Raw genomic sequence first — 23,681 nt, 5'->3', positions numbered from 1 at the left:
ATCTAGGGTTGACGGAGGAAGGATAAGGATAGGGGCACAAATGACAGATGCTGACAGAGGAAAGAGCACATGCAAAGACCTTGGGAACATGACAACACATGTCAACTGAGAGAAGGAGAGAAATTACCATGGCTGAAGGCCCAGGGCCCAGGGGTTGCCATGTGAGGGAAAAGCTTTGAGGTGGGTGTGAACTGAAATCTTGGCTAAGAATACTAACCCTTATTCTAAAAGGAATGGAAAGCCTTTAGTGAACTTGCCCACTAAGAAATAATAACAAACAAAAACAACAATAACAACATACCTAAAGCACTTTAATCTACAAAATGAAAAGAATTGAGAGCAGCAAGAATAGACCAAGTGGAGACTGGGATAGAGGAAATGCAATAGTCCAGAGGAGAGATGCCAGGCTCCTGGGCCAGGGATAAAAAGTGAACAAACTGGAGAAACATTTAGGAGGTGACATCTCTAGGTTTAGATAACAAAGGGTGTGGGCAAGAGCAAAGAAGAGTTTAGGATCTGAAGAACTGGGTGTAGGTGGTTGGTTCAGGAACACAGGGAACACTGAAAGGAGGCCTGGCGAGACAGAATGAGCAAGCATTCAGCTCTGAACATGATGACTTTCTGTACCACCGCGAGCATCAAAAGGAGGTGTCTGATTCCCAGCTCACACAGCGTTTAGGATTAGAATGTCGTTACATACTAGGGTATAGGTGGCAACTAAAGACTTGCATAAAACTGCTTATCTAAGAATAAAGAGAAAGGTGAGAAGAATATTTATACTTTAACTCAATATTTATACATTTATACTTTAACTCAATCCTCCTACTCCCCCTAATTTGTTTTAGAATTCGCCTTTTCTGGGAGAGTTTGGATTTGCAACCCCCATCACCTTATATGTGTGATTTCGCTTTTACTTTTTTTCACTAAATAATAAAAGATTATTTTCTTCAAGGGATTTGCAATAGCAGATTCTCAACACTTTTTTTTAAAAAACAAGAATAAGAAATAGAAAACAACAGACAAGGGAACTAAGGGAGACTATTAGTTGTAGATTCTAAGGCTTATTAAAAATTGAGGGAAGAAAAAAAAAAAGCGATTCTCCATGATACAGCCTTTAAAATTCTTTGTGTAGAGGGCCCCAGATACCATCAATCAGGAAAATGATCTCCAGCAGAAAAGAGTATGGCTGGTATAAATAATTAACAAATGAAGACAGAAGCAGAATATGGAAGCAGGAGGGGCTCTTTGAGGAACTTTCTGCTGGAAAGTTCAAGCAATAGCTAAGTGATTTTCTTCTTGCTGAATATCTTCCCAGCAATAAATGAGCATGTGTGTGTGCACATTTATTTTCCCTGTTGAATTTTGTATATCAGGGAAGGTCTTTATTTTTAAAAAACATTGTTTTCACATTCTAATAAAATCCCTGGAGATAAAAATAATATTATATAGGACATATATAATATATGTTTATATGTATATAATCCTCGATGAATTCATTCAAAGAAAAACAATTCAAGTCAACTCCTTCTTCATGGTTAGGGGTCAACAACAATAAATGCTGGAGGTTATTCACTCAGTTTTAGAACAACTAATATTTATTGCTAGGGTCAAGCAAAGGGGTCATGTGACATCATTAAAAACTGTTAAAGGTATTATGTGACTTTAGTAAAACTATTCTCTAAATCCACATTAAAGTCCTCACATGAGTAAAAAACAAACTACTTATTAACTAGCCTCCTTTAATTTTAACCAACACTTAGTAAAAAAAATATATGCTCTAGAGCGTGCTTTGATTTACCCAGCCCAGTATTCCAACAATTAAAAGCAGGATTAGCACTATAAGGGATTTTCTCCTTTCACAGTATAAAAAAAATTATTTTATTCCCAAATAAGATGAGGAGGAAACTCTGATATTCACTGACTACATTTTGAACAAAATGTCTACATACTTACATATCAAAATCATGAAAATTCTATTGAAAATGAAATACGTGGAAAACCAAACACAATGGGAGACCAAAATGGAAAACAAAATTTTCAAAACTGAAATAGAGAACCTACAGTAAATTCTCTCAATTACTCTGCTACCCCATTTTCCTAAGTGAATTACATAGTGTCCTTTAAGATAATTTATAAGCTGTCTTTACGAACTCTCCTGCACTTTGTATTGATTTATTAAGGTTTAATTTACCATAACCACTTTGTGTCAATGTTAGTTTTATCATGTGGTGCTCTTTATTGTTTTATCATCAAAAGTCATCAATGTCTTTAGAAACAATGCTGTTTCCAAATATGAAAATAGCCAATTACCAACAAACTTGGCCAATGTATTCATGGACTCTCAGCTAGCATTTTAATTGGGCATGTTAGCAATTCAAAAATCTTTTATTTGTGATGATAAACAACTTAGGGGGCTCCTCTGACTTTGAGATTTTACCACCTAATCATGGAGAGTAGGATATATATGTCATTCTGCTCAATCAATATTTAAGACATTCATTCACTATTAACCTGAAAACACAGGAATACTTCCTGTCATACAATGTTCTGAACAAAATCATGCCTAAATCTTCAAGTGTACTGGTTATTTTACTTTTGGGGAAGGAAATCTCTACCCTCACTCACCAATTAAAGGTCTAAATTATAAGCATGCTCTGATGGCTTTGGGTGAGTAATTTCCTCACCTCTATATGTCAAGAGAACTAAGTTATCAATAATAATAATCAGGGACAGGATATCAAACATCAGTGTTTCTTTTTAAAGTGCTAAAAATGATAGGGTAGGAGGTTAACTGTGGAAGAGAAAATGTGTGAGTTTCTGTATAGTCTTCAGATTACTCTCAAACCCACAGAAACTCCAATATACAGTATAGTCAAGTCTGTGGTGTGCTGGTTGGCAACCCTCTAGGTGTGGTAGAGAGAGAAATGCAATCTCCATCCCCAAAAAATATCCCTGAAACCTGTCAATATGTTTCGTGACAGGGTACAAGGGACACTGATGGACGGATAGTATTAAGGGCCTTAAAATGAGATCACACTGGACTCTACAGGTGGGCCCAATAGGAGGGTCAGAATCAATGATAGCGATGTGAAGACAAAGTGGACGTCTGAGAGTGAGAACAAGATTAGCGCTTCATCACTATATGTAATCTGCATTTCTGTCTCCATCTAAAGAAAGAGATTTAAAGAGCTACCAGTTGGAGGAAGGGGCCATGAATCAAGGAATACAGCCAATTCCTAGAAATAGAAAAGGCAAGGAAATGCATTCTCCTCAAGAACCTCCAGTAGGAACATGGCGCTGCCGACACCTTAATTTTTGGAACTCTGATTTCTAGAAGTCAACAATAATAAATTTGTGTTGCTTGAAGCCACTAAGTTGGTGGTAATTTGTTGCAGAAATAATAGAAAACTGATGTGATAGGAAAACAAGCCTGATTTACAGAGTTTGCTCATTTCCATGGTGTAAACCCTCCACGGTCAATTTCAAGCTGTATGGTTAAGTGCTATGCACAAGTGTTTGGGCTAGTAACAATCCACAGTAACGTGTCACTGGGGTATAACTACAAAGTGGCACTGACAACACAGGCTTTCTATAAAACCTGACCCAAATTTTTCATGTGATTTTCATATGGTCATTCACTGATCTTCAGTTTCAGAAGTATTGAAACTTCCTCCAACTGGCCAACGTGCTGATCAGCCATTATCCCGCATGGCCTTTCTTCAAGCCTCAGCCATTCTACATACTTGCTCTTCCTTGAATACAGGATATTAACAAAATTTATGAAAGTGTTGAGCCTAACCACATGGATACTTGTTCCAACAAGAAACTCAGTGGACAAATTCTCTCAGAGCAAAGCTTCATGCTGGCCAGGGCCCCCAAAGCCTGTGTTCTGAGTGTGGGTGGTGATAGCATTAGTGAGATCAGCTCAAGAGCAGGATTCCTGTGGCCCTTGAAGGAACACTCCTGGGAGCTCTCATGGGACAGTTTTTGAATGAATGAGGAAGGAGTATACAGTGCTCCTTGCCTATGGGAGCTTTATGCCACTGATCAGAGACAGCCCTAAAGAAGCAGATGAGGAAAGGATTTGGAGAATTTCAGTCTACTCATTTGGAATGGAGGACAGGAAAGAATTAAGAAGGAAAGAGTTGGTTTAAAACTTCATTCAGCAGAGGCTTAGGAGGCTGAGGCAGGAGGACTGTGATCTCAAAGCCAGACTCAACAACTTAACAAGGCCCTAAGTGATTTAGCAAGATCCTGTCTTTATTTTTTTTTTTTCATTGTAAACAAAAGGGGTACAACTTGTTTCCCTGTACATGAAGTAGAGGGATACCATTTGTGTAATCATACATTTACATAAGGCAATGGTGTTTGATTCATTCTGTTACTTTTTCCTTCCCCTCACCTCTCCCACCCCTCTTTTCCCTCTTTCCTCCATTCTTGCCCCCCTCCCACGCCCCATTATGTATTTTCATCCTTTTATTATTGAGATCATTCATCCTTTGGGCTTTTGGGATTGGCTTATCTCACTTAGCATGATATTCTCCAATTTCTTCCACTTGCCTGCAAATACCATAATTTTATTATTCTTTATGGCTGAGTAATATTTCATTGTATATATATACACCACGGTTTCTTTATCCATTCATCAATTGAAGGGCATCAAGTTTGGTTCCACAATCTGGCTATTGTGAATTGAGCAGCTATGAACATTGAGGTGGCTGCATCACTGTAGTATGAATCACATGATTAATTTGATAGATGCAGAAAAAGCATTTGGTAAAATAAACACCCCTTCATGCTCAAAGCACTAGAAAAAATAGGGATAGTAGGAACACTCCTTAACATTATAAAGGCAATCTATGCTAAGCCCATGGCCAATATCATTCTAAATGGTGAAAAACTGATAACATTCCCCCTAAAAACTGGAACAAGGCAGGGATGCCCTCTTTCACCACTTCTATTCAACACTGTTCTTGAAACTCTAGCCAGAGCAATCAGAGAGCCTATCTTTAAATAAAATATTTTTTAAAGGACTGGGGATCTGCCTCAGTGGTTAAGTGCCCCTGGGTTAAATCCCCAGTACCAAAAAGACAAAAACAGAACACCAAAAAAATCTTCATTCATTTTTTTTTTATAGTGCTGCTTCCAGAGACTCACCTGAGATTCTCCTCCAGTAGGATTATGTCCTAGAAGAGGTATTTTAAAGTGCCCAGGAAACTCCTTATATCTATGGTTCAGAACTATCACTGTGGCCAGAGATTCTCAACCAGAGCCATTCTGCACCCCTGGGGATCATCTGGCAGAGTCTAGAGACATAATTGGAAGAAGGGGCACCCCACTGGCATCTGGTAGGTAAAGGATATTTTATAATACACAGGGAAGCCCCCCCCCCGAAAAGGATCATCAGTTCAAAATGTCAATAGCTCCAAAGTGGAGAAACTGAATTAGCTCAAACCATGACAGGTTCTCTGTGTCCCATAGTATTTCTATTCCTGGCAACAGAGTCTCCCACAAATAGGTTGTTGCAATGCATTATTTATTAATGATGACATTTCTATACAGATCAGAATGTAAATCCTTTTTCTTTGTGCCAAGTAATAATTAGTATTACACAAATGACAGCCTATGCCAAAGGAGATTTTAAAAGGTTACCAAATATGGCATCAGCTATCATTCTGTCTACACTAATTATATTCTCTAAAGAATTATTTTTTAAGTTGTTTCTTCATTTGTATGAAACATTAAGTATAATCAAGTCATTCATACAATTCCAAATCCTCTTTATAATAATATTTCTCTTCTAAAAATGTCACTTTTCATTCAGCTATTTTTCTATGATGCTTCCCTAACACTATTTTCTTCAGAAAAAAAATGTGCTTGGATTAAGTGGTCATTTTCATAAAACTCCTCCAAAAGTACTTAATGAATATGGAAAAAAATATCATATTCAGATCTTAAGAGGCTCTGTTCTCATTTACCTTCTCTTTCTAATGTAAATGCTAATCCCTTCTAAAGTAATTGGACTTACTTAAATTGCCAGTCACAATTAACACACAAGATGTGCCATCAGCAAGGATGAAATACCAACAGAAATAAGTATCTTGTACTCCATAGATTTTTGTTTCCTGCAATTAAAATTTGAAATGACTTTAATTACTCACAAAGAAGGCTTGGTCAACCAACCCAATTTTTTCTAATAAACTGATGAAAAAAGTCAAACAGGAAGGCAACACTGACTTGTCTTTTCAAAAAATTTTGAAGGAAATCATTCCAATTATAACAAATCTAGGTTTACACATTACACATTAGGTTTTACATAGAAGAATATGAACGAAATCGCCAAATATGACATCTAGTCTTTTTTCTTTTTTTTCCCCCCCTTTGGTGCTGGGAATTGAACCCAGGGCCTTATGCATGCAAGGCAAGCACTGTACCAACTGAGCCATATTCCTAGCCCTACATCTAGTCTTTTTAATTGTACCTCCAACATAAAGGGAAATCAAGCTTTTTAGTGAGCATCAGGGGAATGGGGACAAGGACTGGTGATGTTTTAGAACAGTAAGGAAACATATGTACCTGTTCCAGATACAACATGCAAGGTAATGGCTGGGCTGGTTCTTGTGAATAGACGTATTTGTTCAGATTGCAATGGTGGTCCTTTAGTTTACCCCCCTACCCCCACCCACCTTGATTTGGAAGTTTGAGGGTAGTGAGAATAGTCAGTGGGAGCTGACCGGCACACGGCTCTTCAGTGAATCATGTAACACCCACAGGCAAGGCAAGGCAAGAAAGCCCTGTGAGTTTTAAATGATGTGAGATAGACGGTCAGACTGGTGGGCAGAAATTATTATCACTACTGGCCATAATTCACAGTCACTAGGATCAAGGCACCACAGGCTGTATCAGTTCTGTTCCACAGCAACCCTGCGAAGGATACACTGCTACTTGATGTTGTTTCACAGATGAGGAAAACTAAAGTCTGAAAAGGTTAAGTTGCCTATGGTCACACAGATAATAAGCAGCAGAAGCTGGTTTTGGACCTGGACTGGAAGATATTAGAGCGCTCTCTTAATCACTATTCTATACCAGTTCGCTAATTAGAGACAGAAGGACCCACTGGAGACAGGACTGAAATCTTAAACAACAAGAGAGAACCAACCCTTTCAGAGCAACAAAAGCTCAGCCTTCCCAGCGTGCTCTGGTCCTTTCAGTCACACTTAGACAAGACGGCTCTTCTGTCATCTTTAGACACAAAAGGCACACTATCACTTAATATTAAACAACTGTCTCATTGTATTCCAAGCAGCTGCTTCCATTTATGCTTCAGTTAGAAAAGCGTTTGGCTACACTCACAAACCATGAGTACTCTGATGAGCTTTGAAGTGCCACATAAAATAAATTGATCGTATTTGGGCACATGCTCTGATCAGGCAATGGGAAGACCAGACTCCACACTGACCCACAAAGTTCCATTTCTGGGCTTGCTCAATCCTTTTTATTGTTCTGTTATCAGATTCTAATATGGTTAGTTTACATTTGATATGCTTCTTTAGTTTATCATGCTATAATGACATTTGTGTTGGCTGTTTTTAGTTGATGGATTCCAAAGTGTCATCCCTGCATATCCTAACATGAGGCATCTAGAGTCACTTAATCCATAAAACACATGGCAAGGAGATGCATCTTATCAAGACTACAAGTTGGGGAAAAATCAATGATTGAGATTTTCACAAAACCAAATGGGTATTGGGCACAAATAGTAAGAAGTTGTTGAATAGAGAGGGCAATTTTAGTTTGTTGTTCTTATAACTGTTTTTTTTTTTTTTTCTTCTTTTTCACAGCAGTAAGTACATCTGACAAAGGGCTGAACAACTTTAAATGACAACCCCTGACAGTCATCACATTGATTACAGAAAACCCAAAAAGGCAGAATGTTTGGAAGTAAAATTTTAAAAATTATGCCTGGGACCTGGAATTTAAGGAAACATTCCATTCCAACTGCTGAGCAGTGACAGTATCTTTACTGAGGTGACTTTCTGTGGAGTCCAGGCACAAGGGCTATTCTTAGAATAACCAAAAAAAGCATGGAGCTGCCTAAAAATAATGATGACTCAACACCTAGAGGCTTCGATGATGTAATGTTGTCAAAGAACACCCTCTCCCCTCACAGGTTGCAGTTTTTAAAATAAGCTAGCTCACAGCTCACCTTCTGAGGAAAGCAACAATTTCACACACTGAAGGAAAAAATTAGGACATGTGGTTTGCATATAAAATGTGCCATCCATGGGTCGCAGGCCAGTGTAGCTTGGTTTACTTGGAGAAGAAGCTCCTGCCAAAGTCAAAGACAGTTCCTTTCCTCTGCCACCCTCTTTCATCAGTCATCCTTTCAAAACATGTCCGTGAAAAGTACAACAAAGCTGATTATGCAAGAAGAGGGCTTGAAAAGTCAGGTTCTCAAGTCACCATGGCCAGCACATTTCAGGCCCAGGATGGATTCATTTGGAGACTCTTGTACAGGTGCAAGATATACCTTAAAAGAAAGAACAAATTCTATCACTTCCACCACAGCGGTCCCTTTAGTACAGCAGCATGAGTTTGTGCTGCTCCACGGCCACAGACCAACAAGGGCCACAAAGTGACCAAGAACAGGAGCAAACCAAGGCACAGTAGCTGCTGAGGGTCCCTCACTAGGCGAGTTCAAGCAGGTGATCTGAGAAGTGTGTGGCTTCATTCCATCAGAGCAGCACACCACAGAGCTGCCCAAGGTCAAAGTCAAGGACAAGAGGGCTGCCAAGATCATCAAGAAAAGGGTGAGCCCACACATCTATGCCAAGAAGAAGCAAGAGGAGATGAGCAGCATCCTGACCACCATAAGGCAAGTGGCTGCCAAGAAGGACTGAGCTCCTTCTCTACTCTGCACATGATTTAAAAACGAAAACAAAAACAAAAACAAAAAAACCTCCTATCTAGCGCCTTCCCTATCTCCTTCTAGGTGCCCACTCCATCAGTCTCAATCTTTCACTTCATCTAACTTGTGCTATAATTATCAGATCTGAGGAAACATTACGCTTCATGAGGGCCTGTGTCTCATTCATCTTCCAAGGCCAAAAGCACTACTTGGGACATGGTAGATTTTCAATAATTATTAAATAATTGAGGGTTGGATTGATTGTTGCAGTATTCTTTCCCCTTGTGAGCGTGTTTATGAGTCACTGCTCTTCTCTGGGTACTTGTGTTGTGTATTTTAGGCTATCTTAGGATCCATCTTAGAATATAATATCTCCTAGGGGAATATTCATTAAAAAGGGGCTCAATTAGCAAATAGCCTTCAAGTTCCAAAAGACTCTAGACCATTGCAAGGAAATACCCAGGGACAGGATGTTCCTTACACCACAGCACCCATCTATTTGTTCTTCAAGCTTGCTCTTTTTAGCAAAAGCAAAGCAAGAAACATATCTGAAAGTCCAGGATAGATGTTTTATAAGAGGGGGTAGGAAGGATAGTAGAGTGAAACAGACATTACTACCTCATGGACATTTATGAGTGCATGACTGATGTGATCCTACAATATGTACAATCAGAAAAATGAGAAATTACACTCCATTTATGTTTGATTTACCAAAATGTATAAATGCATTCTACTATCATGTACAACTAATTAGAACAAATTTAAAAATTAGTAAAAAAACACACAAAAAAAGTGTAATTAAAAACAAAACAAAATAAAACCACATCTGATGTAACATACTGGGTTTTACATGTACAGCTATTTCTTTTTCAAAAAGGTGACCTTGTTGCCGCAATGTTTTCACTGTGCATTTCTGGAATTCCCAAAAGTCAGTTCTCAAACTGCAAAGGAAAATCATTCCTGCTATTTTATAGCTATTTCTCATCATAACATTTACATGCATGTTGTTTTTAAATGAAGATTACTTCACTCGTGCTGGTTACGTATCAGAGTCACCAGAAATAATTCAAAGTAATGTTTTTCCACAAATTTAAATCTACCCTAAGTACAAAGGTTTTACACCACTCAAAATGTTGTAGGATGCACTCTCAGTGATGCCAAAAGAGGAGTCCCTTTGAAAGGGACCATACTAACTGAGACACATAAACTCAGAGAGGTTGGTCAGGGACACCCACAGGGGCTGCCAGCCCCATTGTCAACAGGAAGCTGGACACAGCAGAGATGGGTAACCCAACATGCACTTGCTCTTGTCTCCTCTTTCTAACTTGACATTTAGAGCAAGAGTATCCAGAAGAAGCCAGGAGGGGTGGCGCGCCCCTGTAATTGCAGTGTCTCGGGAGGCTGAGACAGGAGTATTGCAAGTTCAAAGCCAGTCTTAGCAAAAGCAAGGCACTAAGCACCTCAGTAAGACCCTATCTCTAAGTAAATACAAAACAGGGCTGGGAATGTGGCTCAGGGAATGAGTGCCCCTGAGTTCAATCTCTGATACCTGCCCCCCCCCCAATAAAAAAAGAGTATTCAGAAGAAGCAGATTCCCTGAACACAGGTTATCAGTGCCAACCTTCTGCCACTGAGGACTTGTTCCCTGAAATGTCTGAAGAGGTTAGTGAGAAGCTAACTCTTATGTGCCCCTTGCAAAGCCTACCACATAGTGATAATGTTTAAGTGAACTTCTATTCCAAGTTTTGCAACTTGATAGAACGTAGTACCAATGAAGAAAACAATCTATTTGAGGGAAAGCATCAGACATTGAAACTACGGTGCCTTTCCATGAAATAATTTGTCTCTAGGATTTCAGGGTTCAAACTCAAACTGAGTTATTATGAAGACAAACTTAAACACACATATCCCCAAATGGTTTGTGTGTTCCTTTTCTCATAAGTCTATATTAGAATAATTAGATTTAAGAGTCATTTAAGACAGTCAGTTCTAGAAACATGTAGATCTAGACAGTGCATGAGTGTGGAAGACATTACTGATGTGACTGCAAGTTTCTTTTTTTCCTTAAAGATGTTTGAAAATTATTCTTTTCAACAATGAGTTACAGCTAGAAAGAATTCCATGTATATGTTGTTATAAAAACATCATATAACTACTAGTAATTTAGGTGATTTTTTTCCTATTTGCAGTGGAATTTGAAAATCTGCAAATATATTCTTAATGACCACTAGCCAGATTCTACAGAAGTCGAGGGTTGATCACTGAAGTACTTATATGAACAAACATGAACAAAGTTTTATGAGCTAATTGTAAAAGTCTTATATATAAACATAATTATTTCAAGAGAAGTATCAAAACTAGTAAAAAATAATGTTGCTATGACTATTATTTTTTAATTCGAGCCAGGGAAAAAGAGAAATATGCAAGCCACGTAACCCTCCCAGTAAGAAAAAAATGTCAGTTCCCAGGAGTAAATTAAGTTTTCCTGGCATCAGTTTTAAAGAAAAGCATCACGTGAACCTTATATGGGGAGTAGTGAACAAGTAGTATCCTACAACAAATGCAAAAAAAGTGGCAAAGACCGAGATGAAACTTCCTGAGATTCTGATACAAAAGCACAACTTGGTTATGACCCTGCTAGGGACGGCTTAAGTCTTCCTTCCAACTTTCGCAACTCATGAGTTGTTGGGCTCTGCATGCTTCCAGAAAAGCACATGGTCTTTAGAAAAGCTCCTTCCTCCTTTGAACCAGTACAGGCAGTCACAGATTGGGGCAGTGGGGAGGAGAATGAAGGAGGAGGGGAAGGGAACTGAAGTCTACCGGGGTCTCCCACTGTGCTCCCTCCTCTACCCCTTGTGCCTCAGCCATCCCAGAATAAACTGATAAAAAGATCTCTTTACCCCATTTTACAAAAAGGGAACTGAGGGTTCAGAGACAGTAAGTTGGACAAGATCCCATAGGTAGTAGAAGCAGGATATGGACCCAAGTGTTTCTGGATCCAAGGCCCTTTTTCCCTGGGCCCTTCTACCTCCTGTGAGGCCCACGTGGTGTATAAGGAGCCCAGGGGAAGGCTGGGGGTGCAGACGAACCATGAGCTCTTCTACTGCCCTCAAGACACTTCCTGCAGGAATGGAAGACTGGACCACCCTATAAGGCGGTACATCCTCTGAATAAAAAAAAAAAAATCATCATTATGTATCCACTTGGATTTAGTAAGAGTTACAAATTTAGGGAGAAGATGTAGGCTTTGAACAAAGTAAAAGGAAAGGTATTTCAACATGTTTAATGAAAAATCTTAACTATGATCGGTGGGTGAGTCTCCCTCCCAAAATGCTAAGAGAAATTCTGGTGTTTATCATTAAAACAATGGTCTTTCTGTATGATATAACATTCTGAGTAAAACAGAACATTACCCAAATGTTACTGGACACTCATTAAACTTAATTAGTTCTGTTTCTATATATTCGTTCTGCTAAACAGAGGAATACAGTTGAGCACCATATGGAAAAATTATAAATGAGCAGATAAGTAAATACATGTAACACATGAATGGCCCCACTCTCACAGAGTAAATACCACTTGGTGTTAATGGCTCTGGCACTCGGCCCATCTGTATAACACTGATCTCTTCTGTGGAGCTAAATGCCAGGCCTGCTGAGATGGATACCTCTGTGGAGTTTTAAAGTTCACATCAAAACCTCTGACTTTCTCTGATTGTTTCTGAGTCAGTCAAGAAGTTCATGACCACCAAACTGAGACCATAATCAAGGAAACCAGGAAAGACAGGTTGAAGCCCATGCTATCTTCAGCTGTTGGAAGTGAAGAAAATAAAATAATTAAGCTCATCCCTCCCCTGGGCTTTCTCTCTGAACCTGCCTCATAAAAAAGGGATGTTCTTAGGTAACATATCTCAGTAGTTATCATTGAACTCACATATTACTTTATATTTGAATCATTCAAAATTATTTCATTCTGACCAGGGCCACCAAGATACTTGTGCCTTTTGTGCACCTCTCAAGAGCTCCTAGCTCTGGAAGAGTGAAGGATGAAATGGAGTCTTTCCTCTCTGTACCGAACTACCCACTCCCACTCAGAGATGCACCTGCCCTTCAGTCCAGAGGAAAGGGCACCTTCTTTACAAGGTCAGCTTCCTTATCCTGGGCAGTGTGTTCTGAGACTACTTCCACCGATAGGGGCACCTTTTAATAATCCACGGAGTCACTGTACAGACTAGAACCAGTGATGATGGAAACAATATGAAGTGAATTCCAAGTACCTTTTTTTTTTTTTTTTTTTTTTTCCAAAGAGGTAAAGACTCCATGTCCTTCTTCAGTATCATCACAGGTTAAATGGAACACAGTAGCCTTTTCCTCCAGGTCTCACCAAGAATTTCAGCTCACCCACTCTTTGGCACAGAAACCAAATGCTCTCAACTCTGTTCAACTCTTTCCACTGCTTCAATCATTTCCAGGTAGTTAAGTGAGACATTTAGAGTGGCTTGCTAGGCTCTCAGGCCCTAGGGGGCCACTTAGTACTGTCGAGAAGCAAGATACTAAATATGCCTCTGGAATATTTTAGTCACTTGGAGAAAGGTTAAGTTCCAGGGAATGTCCTACCGCAGCTTTCAAATCTGCCCCACACTGGGCCTCTCATCTGGCAGGTGCCCCTGAGTGATTAGTGGTGACTAATTGTGGTTCCCAGTCACCATCAAGAAGCAAAAGAACACAGAACCAACATACTGCATGTTATGATAGCACTGTCCTCTTACAATTGAAACACCCAAAATAACTAGCAAATACAAATAAATGTGACTTTCACCTACAAAGAAAAAATAACAAGAAAAAAAATTAAACTCCCAAGGACTCCTTAAAGATCTGATGTCTGCTTTAACTGTTACTTGCTTTAATATTTAAAATTTCTGCATGGTTATCATTTCCTACCCTCAAGTTGCCAGAGATCATTTTAATTTTTCAAACTATGTTCACTAATACTTAAACCACAATAAATCACCATCTTCATGTCACTCTTTGCTATATATCCTTGGTGTGAATTTTTCAACCAGACTTTAATCCTTCCCATCGTATGTTTTCTAGGGTCTTTCAACGCACCAGAGTTGTTTAGTTTCCATTGCTACATTTTCTCTTTCTTTTCTTTTCCCTCCCTTCTCTTTTCTTTACGTTTTATTCTCTGGGGGTAGTTATATAAAATAATTCGCTTAAGATACTTATTTTTTACTCAATTGGCTTACTATAAATGAGTCAGTCACCTCTAAAAACTTTAAACATCGTACATGCACACCCATGTTTATGACAGCACAGTTCACAACAGCCAAACTCTGGAATCAGCCTAGGTGTCCATCCATAAATGGGTGAATGAATAAAGAAAATGTGGTATGTATACATGATGGAGTTTTATTCAGCCATAAAGAAAAATGAAATGCATGTCATTTGCAGGAAAATGGATGGAACTTGAAAACATTTTGTTAAGCGAAATAAGCCAAACTCAGAAGGTCAAGGCCCTTGTGTTTTCTCTCCTATGCGGAAACTAGAGAGGAAAATGAAAAAAAAAGGTGGGAGGGGGGAGTCTCATAAAAACTGAAGAGAGATCAGTAGACTAGGGGGAAGGGATCAGGGTAAAGGAAGAGGGGAGAATAACTGGGGGAGGATAACAGCCAAATGACGTAGTTATACTGTGAGCTTGTGTGAATATGTAACAACAATTCCACCATTATGCACAACTATAACACAACAATAAAAAATGAAAAAGGAAAAAGAATTTTAAGCATCACAAAAATATAAGTCGACATGTAAAACAGCTTTATTCATGTGTCATGTCCTAACTATAAGAGTGACATATTCTGTGCACTTACATCTGCTTGAGTGTTGCAGGTTGATTGCCCAAGTTCTTTCTGCCTTAATTCTTTTTTTTTTTTTTTTTCCCTTTGGAGGTACAGTGGTTTTTTATTGAGATAAAATTCATATAGCATAAAATTCACCACTTCAAAGTGTACAATTCAGTGGTTTTTAGTGTAGTCAAGACACTGTGCAGCTATCTCCACCATCTTATCCCAGAACATTCCCATCAGCTCAAAGAAACCCATACTGGTTAAGTTGTTCCCAGTCCCCTCCTTTTTCCCATCTCCTAGAAACCACTAATGTACTTTCTGTATCCATGCATTGCCTGTTTGGAGTATTTAAAAGAAATAGGATCATACAATATGTGATCTTTTGTATCTGTTTTTTTTCACTTAACATAATACTTTTAAGGTTCCTCTATATTGTAGTATGAATAAATATGTCATTCTTTTTTATGGCTGGATAATATTCCATTGTTTGGAAATACCACTTTTGTTTATACATTTATCAGTTGATGGACTGTAAAGTTGTTCCCATTTTTTTAACTATTATGAATATAGTTGCAATTAACACTACTGTACAATAATATGTACAATCAGAAAAATGAGAAATTACACTCCATTTATGTATAATATATCAAAATGTATAAATGCATTCTACTGTCATACACAGCTAATTAGAACAAATAAAAAATTAAAAAAGTATTGTGTGTACACATATTGTCAATTGTCTTGGGATATACTAAAAACAGAATTGCTGAGTCATAAGATAACTACAGTGCTTAACTTTGTGGGGAACTGCCAAACTATTTTCCACACCAACTGCATCATTTTGTATTTCCCTCAGCAATGTATGAGGGTTCAAGTTTCTCCACATTCCCACAATCACTTGTTGTTTTCTGAAGTTTTATTATTGTTACGTTCATTCTAATATGTGTAAAATGGTATCTCATTGAGGCTTTATTTGCATTTTTCTGGTGAATAATGATATTAAACAGACTTTTTTTTTTTTGGCACTTGGAATTGAACCCAGGGGCACTTTGCCACCAAGCTACATCTCCAGTCCTTTTGATTTTGAGACACAGTCTTGCTAAGTTGCTGAGGCTGGCCTTGAACTTGAAATCCTCCTGACTCAGCCTCCCAAGTCATTGGGATTACAGGCATGTACCATGGTGCTCTTGGTTAAACATCTTTTCATGTATTCATTTGGCCATTTGTATATATCCTTAGGAGAACTATCTATTCAAATTCTTTGCCCTATTGCCCTTTCTTTAATGGGTAATTTACCTTTTATTATTAAGCTGTGAGAGTTCTTTATATGTTCTAGCTCTTAGACTCTTAAAATTAATAATTGCAAATATTTTCTTTCATTCTGTGAGTTTTATTCTTTCCTTCCTCCTTTCTTTTTTCTGGAGATAGAACCCAGGGGTGCTCTACCATTGAGCTACATCCCCAGTCCTTTCTTTATATTTTTTTATTTTTGGGGACAGAGTTTCACTGAATTGCCTAGGTTGACTTTGAACTTCTGATCCTCCTGCTTCCCAGTCCCTAGGATTACAGGAGTGTGCCACTGCACCCAGCTTCCTTTTGATTTCTTTATGGTGTCCATGAAGACTTCAGATCATTTTCTTTGATATAGATTTTTTTATTGCTTTTTGCTTATTACAAAAACATGTTTACTTAACATTTTGACCATTAAAGCAAATTCATGTTACAGATCAGAGAGTCTATCCTCTGAGAGCTTCCCAGGAAGGGTGGGGGAGCAGTCCTCCTTGGAGATCTAGCTGCTCACATATCCTAAAAAATTAGAATTGTGACATTTGGTTCAGTAGATTATTCTCACCCTAGAAACATCAGGTTTAGTCTCTGAGAAATAGGAAGAGTAACATCTTTTTTATGCAGAGGTAATACTCTTGATGATTTTTTTCTTTTTTTAATTTGTTTTAATTAGTTATACATGACAGTAGAATGCACTTTAATATTTCTTATAAAATGGAGTATAATTTCTCATTCTTCTGGTTATACATGATGTAGAATACCACAGGTCCTATAGTTATCTATGTACATGGGGTAATGTCTGAGTCATTCTACTATACTTCTTACCCCATACCCCCTCCCCTCCCTTCATTCCTCTCTACCTAAAGTAACTCTATTCTTCCCCAGCTGTACCAGCCATTGTGAATTAGCATCCACATATCAGAGAAAACATTTGGCTTTTGGTTTGGGGGAATTGGCTTATTTTACTTAGCATGCTATTCTCCAGCTCCATCCATTTACTGGCAAATGCCATAATTTCATTCTTCTTTAAAGCTGAGAAAATATTCCATCATGTATGTAGACCACATTTTTTTAATCTATTCATCCATTGTAGGGCACCTAGGTTGGTTCCATAGTTTAGCTATTGTGAATTGAGCTGCTATAAACATTGATGTGGCTGTATCTCTGTAGTATGCTGATTTTAAGTCCTTTGGGTATAAACCAAGGAGTGGGATAGCTGGGTCAAATGGTGGTTCCATTCAAGTTTTGAGAGGAGTCTCCATACTGCTTTCCATAGTGGTTACACCAATCTGCAGTCCCACCAGCAATATATGAGTGTACCCTTTTCCCCACATCCACGTCAACACTTGTTGTTTGTATTCCTGATAATTGCCATTCTGACTGGGGTGAGGTGAAATCCTAGAGTTCCTGAAATCCTTGAAAGTTCATGCAGATGGAGAGTCAACTTTGTTCCTAGCTTTCTAGCACCTGTTTTCCACAGTAGACTTTGGAGATAGGAAGGCATGGAGGGTCATGAACTGACCTTAGAAGTCAGGAAATCTTGCTTTACACTTTCCTTTATCTCTAAATAATCAGATATTCCTGGAAATAGCTTCCCTTCATATCTTTGGTCACCATTTCAGGGGAGGTTCAATTCAATATTGGTTGAACATCTGTTGTGTGTCAGGCCCTGTGGGAGGTACTGGAAGTTTTACAAAGAATAACTCAAACTTTGCCTGCTTTTAAGGATTTCAGGGTCTGGAGGAGAAAGTAAAATTAAGAAAAGAATAACCATCTGTCTATTGGGCCAGGATGCTCTCCTACAGACACTGATTAGACCATTGGTCAGGAACTAGGATAAAGGGCTGGGGCAGTATACGCAGTGATAGCAGGTCAAGGTCACACACTGTGAACTAGCATGCTCAAGGCCCTGAGTTTGATCCCTAGCATTGCAAAAATGAATGAATGAATGAATGAAATAGAAAGAGAAAGAAAGAAAGAAAGAAAGAAAGAAAGAAAGAAAAAGAAAGATAGTTGAACTCAGAAACAGAGAATAGAAGTGTGGTTACCAGGGGCTGGAGAGGGGGATGGTTTAGGAAGATGTTTGGCAAAGGACACAACATTTCAGTTAGAAAGGAGGAACAAGGTTATGAGATGTGTTGCACAACATGGTAACTACTGTTGATAACAGTGTATTGTATTTTTGAAAATCATTAAGAAAGCAGGTTTTAACCTGTTCCTATCACACACAATATGTGAACTAATGCATATGTTAATTAACTCTAGTTAGCTATTCCAGAATCTAGATTATTTCAAAACATCATGTTGCACACAATAAATATATATAATTTCTATTTTTCAATTAAAAATAACATCGCAGAAAAATTGAATTGCTCATCCTGATGGCATTTCAGATTTCAGCAATTAGCTCATTATTTCTGAACAAGAGATGTAGGTTGATGTTCATATCTTACAAATCTACAACCCCACTGTCTGACACCCTTGAGGCCTGATAGGTTTGGGATTCAAATTTTGGGTTCTAGAAACAAAGTACAACGCATATGCCTCCTATTGCATAATGTCCCTCCAAGGTCTGGTCCTGTGTAATTAAAACAGGAATATTTCTGCAGAGAAGCAGATGAATATTCACACTATAAGGAGATTTCCCTCTGTTCTGGTCAGATTTTAAATGAATTAGGTCAAATGACATTTTGCCTCAAAATGAACTATGAAAAATGTCTCAGTTTTCAAAAATATACAGATTCCAGAACTGCTGATAGGGGAGATAAAGCTTTGAATATATTTTAGGATGTCCTAATAAGCCTGCAATATTAGCCTAGACCACTGTTTGCTCAGCTAAGATCCTGAAAATGGAATTTATTGATATTTAGTGGTCATATTGAATGAAAATGGTATACCTTTGTATATTGGAATCACTCTGGCCACTCTCAAAGATGATCCATTTGCACAAGAAGCACAAGACTGAGAGAATACAGAGTTGGGGTTCCCACCATCATGCCCATTGTAGTAGACTATACTTTTTAATAGTGGTTGGCAAAAATGCCACTTTATTTTAAAGAAAGAGAAAAAAAGTGTGTGTGTGTGTGTGTGTGTGTGGTGTGGAGTGGGGAAGCAGAACTGAAAATAAGCTAAATGCCCTTTTGATTTGGCATCATCTTGAACTCTTAGTGTTTATTATTTGCTCACTTTTAATAGATCTCTTTTTAAATTTTTTTAATTTGTTCTAATTTGTCATACATGACAATAGAATGCATTTATACATTTTGATAGATCATATATAAATGGAGTATAATTTCTCATTTTTCTGATCGTACATAATGAAAGATCACATTAGTCATGCAGTCATGTATGTACCTGAGGTAATAACGTCTATTTCACTCTACTATCCTTGATAGATTATAAATTCAATGAGCTTATGCCTATCTTGTTCACCATTGTATCCCCAGAGACAAGTATAATAACTATTTGCAATAAATATTTGTATGCTGAGAGGCAATAAGCTTAATGTGTAAGAGCCTGGCCACTGTTAACTTGGCAGCCTAGATCTGAACTCTGTCTCAGTCATTGCCAGCTGTGGGATTGTGGCAAGCTATCTGTGCAAATCAGTGTCCTCATCCAAAAATTGAGGTTAATGGCGCTCATTGTATCAACCTAGCTGGACTCAGTTATACTCTAAAAACAAGCCCCCAAACATCAGTGGCCTAAAGAAGCCATGGTTTTTTGTTTGCTTGTGTGTTGGTTCTTGCTGAATTGCATGTTCATCATAGGTTGGCTAGGACTCTGTCCTGTCTTGTCCTTGTCCTCAGTCTGAGACCCAAACTACCTTAGCTAGCACTAGCTGGCACAATGTGAATTTCCCTAGCAGATTAAAAAGCACTTTCTTCAGGGCCCAATATTAGACATTAGATGCTTGATGTGAACATGACACAAGTCACTTCTGCTTGCACCCTGGGCAGACTAGCCAGTGAGGTCCAGGGCTGAACACCCTGCCATGTAACAAGGCAGAAGGACATTGTTTTCAGAAGGCTGCTGTGAAGGTACAAGGACTCGGTGTTTATAAAGCACTTGGAAAGCACCTGCACCTCAATGCAGGCTCCATAGGGGTTCGTTGCTGCTATTATTATGATCTAAACTAAATGCATTCATACATTTGAAGGGCATTATAAAGTCACCTTTCGGACTTCTCCTTTTTCAGTTGAATTTGAGTAAATGTTTCATAGTGTTTGTTTCCCTGTTCTCCTTTAGAGACCAGTGGATGCCAGTGACCTATACAGCAGACCCTTTTCTAGTCCAGCACAGATACCAGGCAGCTTAGAGGACATTTCCTCCAGCCTCATCTGTCTTGAGACTTCTGCATCCCACGGGGCCCAGAAAGGCAAAGCCAGGGAGGGGGGCCTTCTGATGGGAAATGAACCCTAGTAACTTTTAGGAGTTGGATGCTGTGAAGATCCCAGTTCTAAATGTGTTTTATACAAAAATATTTATACTTCAAGCTGTAGCATGCAAACAGCAATCTGCATTTATTGGTTTCAGATGCCAATTTCCTCCAGCTCCAGTGCTCCTTTGTGTTATATAAACAAATCTCAACCATCTGGACCACAACAAGCCACACTGAAGTATGTACTCATTCATTGCAAAAGCATCAAATCAAAATACAATCTCACAGAATTCTGCTTAGTGGAAAATTAGAGTGCACCACGTGGCCCTCAAAAAGCTGTTTAAAAAGTGGATTTAGGTGTCAGAACTTAGAATTTTAAAAGGATAGCAAAAATAAGCACATCAAAATATTTATCACATTGATAAGCACAAACAAACATAGCCAGAATGTCATATCCCATGGTGTTACCTATATTATGAGCAGTCTAATTCAGTACTCTCCAAATTAAATTCCCAGAGGAAAAGGCCCTAGGAAAGGTACCTCAGACACATGAGAAATAGAAAAGAAATTGCTATAAGATTCACTCATGAGAGCTAGAAAGCCACAGTTTTAATTCTTACCCTACAAAGAAATTTAAAACTAATACTTCAGAACAATTGCAAAAAGTAGGCTAAACTCAAATTCATTAATATCAAGACACAATGATTCAAAAGGAGGTTATAACAAAACAGAAAGGACTCTGCCAAAGCAAGTTGCATGTGGCCACCTATGCGCCTGCATCTGAGAAGAACACTAAGTATTATCCCTGGTAAAATCCCAGGTTGCTGAACTCATCTCCCCAAAGCCAGACCTAAAGACGGTTACCATGGCCAGCCTTGCCCACAGGCAAATACGAGAAAAGCTGGAGACATGTGCTTCTTTTCCCTCTGCCTAAAAATATCTCCCTGCCAACTTAGTACAGTGCTTAAAATGTCCATCCTTTGGGAAAGATACCCGTCATGACTTCGTGGCTCATATTCAGGAAATCGGAACTTTGTGGAAAGAATATTTTGAGAAAATGAGGTATAAAATAAAGAAATTTATTAAGATAGTGAAAGATGGGCATCTGTGTTAGCTTTCTATTACTATGTAACAAATACTTGGGAGAGAAGAGGTTATTTGGACTCAGGCCACGATCCTTTGGCCTCCTTGCTTTGAGCCTGCAATGAGGCAGCACTCAATGGCAGAAGCACTTCATGGGCAGGAAATGAAAGAGGAAGAGCCTGGGGTCCCACCGTCCCCTTTAATGGCACCCCAGTCCCCATAACTTGAAGAGTTCCCACTAGACTCCACTTCTTAAAAGTGATACAGCCTCCTGATAGTGCAACTCCGTGGAACAAGGCTTTCATACGGGACTTTGGAGGGCTTTCCAGACCAAATTCTAGCTCCATCATCAGGAAGACTATGAAGTTCTGAATCATGAAGAGAAACACAGGGCAGGGAAAAGGAATGGCCACCAAGCTTGCTGAACATTTTTCCTAGAACCCTAATGTTCATGCCTCCTGGCTACTCTTAACCCACCTGGTGTCTGATTAGTTTACACATACCCTTAAACCATGTAAATGTAATTAAATAAGAGCTGAATCTACCAGATCATTTGATATCCAGGAAAGGCTCCTCAAATAGAGGCTGTATGATCACACCAAGTTAGAAGACGTTCTGTTGGATTTACTAAGTTTTGTTGTATAGACATTGGCCAATTATAAATTCCACCCCTTTGGCTACAAAAATGTTATCTCAGTAATTTGAAACTTGTTCCATAGAACTATGTCTTGTTTATTTTGACTCCTATTTTTTTATAAAGCCAAATGCTGCTTCTTGAGATGCTATGCTCCAACTTTGAACACAAATTAATTGAAAATACTTAGTAATCCATTATCCAGTCACAGATCAGAAGATCAAGTCTGCCCAGATGTAGGCAGATTCCCATGAACTCTCTCCAAGGTTCTGTCCTTCAGTGGCCCCAATTTGGGTCAGGTGTTTGGCCATTCAGAGCAGTACTCTTAAAGCAACTGGTGACTTCATAAACCTTATTATTCCAATCTATTAGAAATATTTAATCAGGAGATAATCAAACCCCCATTAAATTTAAATTGTGACACTCAGATAAATAGAAGGTATAATAAGAAAATATAAACCCTTAATTCATAGTTTATGGTAGGTATATTTCAGGGGAAATTATTTGCTTTTAGTAACTTTTTACAATTTACTAAAATTCCCAGCTTTCCTTGGCATACTCTTCTCTTACTTTAAACAGTCTGGTTGTCACAGCCCTGAAAGTTCCAATCACATATAATTTGCTGTATTTCAAGTTACTCTCAGCCCATCATTTCAATTATTTAATCCCAAAATAAAATTGTTATAAAATATCTTCAAATGGCCTGAAATAATCCCTAACCCTCTAGAATGGATTTTCTCTGTGGCTCTTAGGATTGTTTGAAAAATCAACAAAATCCAGAAATCAGACTTCCAGTGAATTGTGTTCAGTCAATGAAGTTCAAACTTCAATAGTTGGCAAGAAAAGCTAAAGTTTGTAAAACAGCAATCATAAATCCTACTTTTAGATCTCACACAGAGCCACACTCTTTGGTTTAAGAAAAGGGCCCTTTCCCCAAAACCGTTGCCCGTGTTTTACAACGTGGTATAATGGTAAATATTTACAAGTAGGTTTCTACATCTACAAGGAAGTTTGGATTCATTCAAATATCCCACTTCAAAGGTCAGAGATATCTGAAATAAACTTTAGAAAGATCTCCTAATGGAATGTCTATGATGATTTCCAAAAGCATTTACTCCAAATCAAGTTTGTGTCTTAATATGGGAAGCCAGAAAGTATTTATACCTAGGCAACCTCGTTCCCTAATCATTTCAGATCAGCAAGCCATTACTGCTTTCAGGCAGTTCTTTCAATGTACATGTAGTGATACCACCCAGTATCAGCGAGCAAAGAACTTAGATGGCCAATGGACTCACCTTCTGTAATAACTGCTGAGGGATAGGAATCACAACGTAAGACACCACTGTTAGAGCATTCATCAAACTGCAGGAGGCAGAGGGTTGAAGAAGAGCATGTACTATTTTGAGAAAGGCAAATTATGTTTTTGATAGAGTCGGGGAGAGAATGCTTGAGGAATTTAAAACAACTGCATCCTAATCCAAGGACCCAATCCAGATTCCTAATGCCAGCTGTTTTGTTAAAGAGACCGACAACTCGAAGAGGACAC

The 23,681-nt window shown here is 38.5% G+C and overlaps 1 protein-coding gene and 1 long non-coding RNA gene across 2 annotated transcripts in view; both read right to left on the bottom strand.

Annotated features, from left to right (window-relative positions):
• RCAN2 (regulator of calcineurin 2) overlaps positions 1-23,681 on the bottom strand; it is a 261,424-nt gene that overhangs the window by 191,658 nt on the left and 46,085 nt on the right. The window lies entirely within an intron of this gene.
• On the bottom strand, positions 6,381-18,003 carry LOC306666112. Its single transcript, XR_013765192.1, has 2 exons — positions 11,657-18,003; positions 6,381-11,600 (listed from the first exon to the last, which is right to left on the bottom strand). It is a non-coding gene; the product is annotated as an uncharacterized lncRNA (long non-coding RNA).

This window comes from Sciurus vulgaris, assembly GCF_902686455.1.
Source record: "Sciurus vulgaris genome assembly, chromosome: 7".
In the NCBI taxonomy this organism is placed as follows: domain Eukaryota; kingdom Metazoa; phylum Chordata; class Mammalia; order Rodentia; family Sciuridae; genus Sciurus; species Sciurus vulgaris.
The sequence above is the reverse complement of the archived record's forward strand: the minus strand, read 5'-3'. Positions and strand labels throughout refer to the sequence as shown.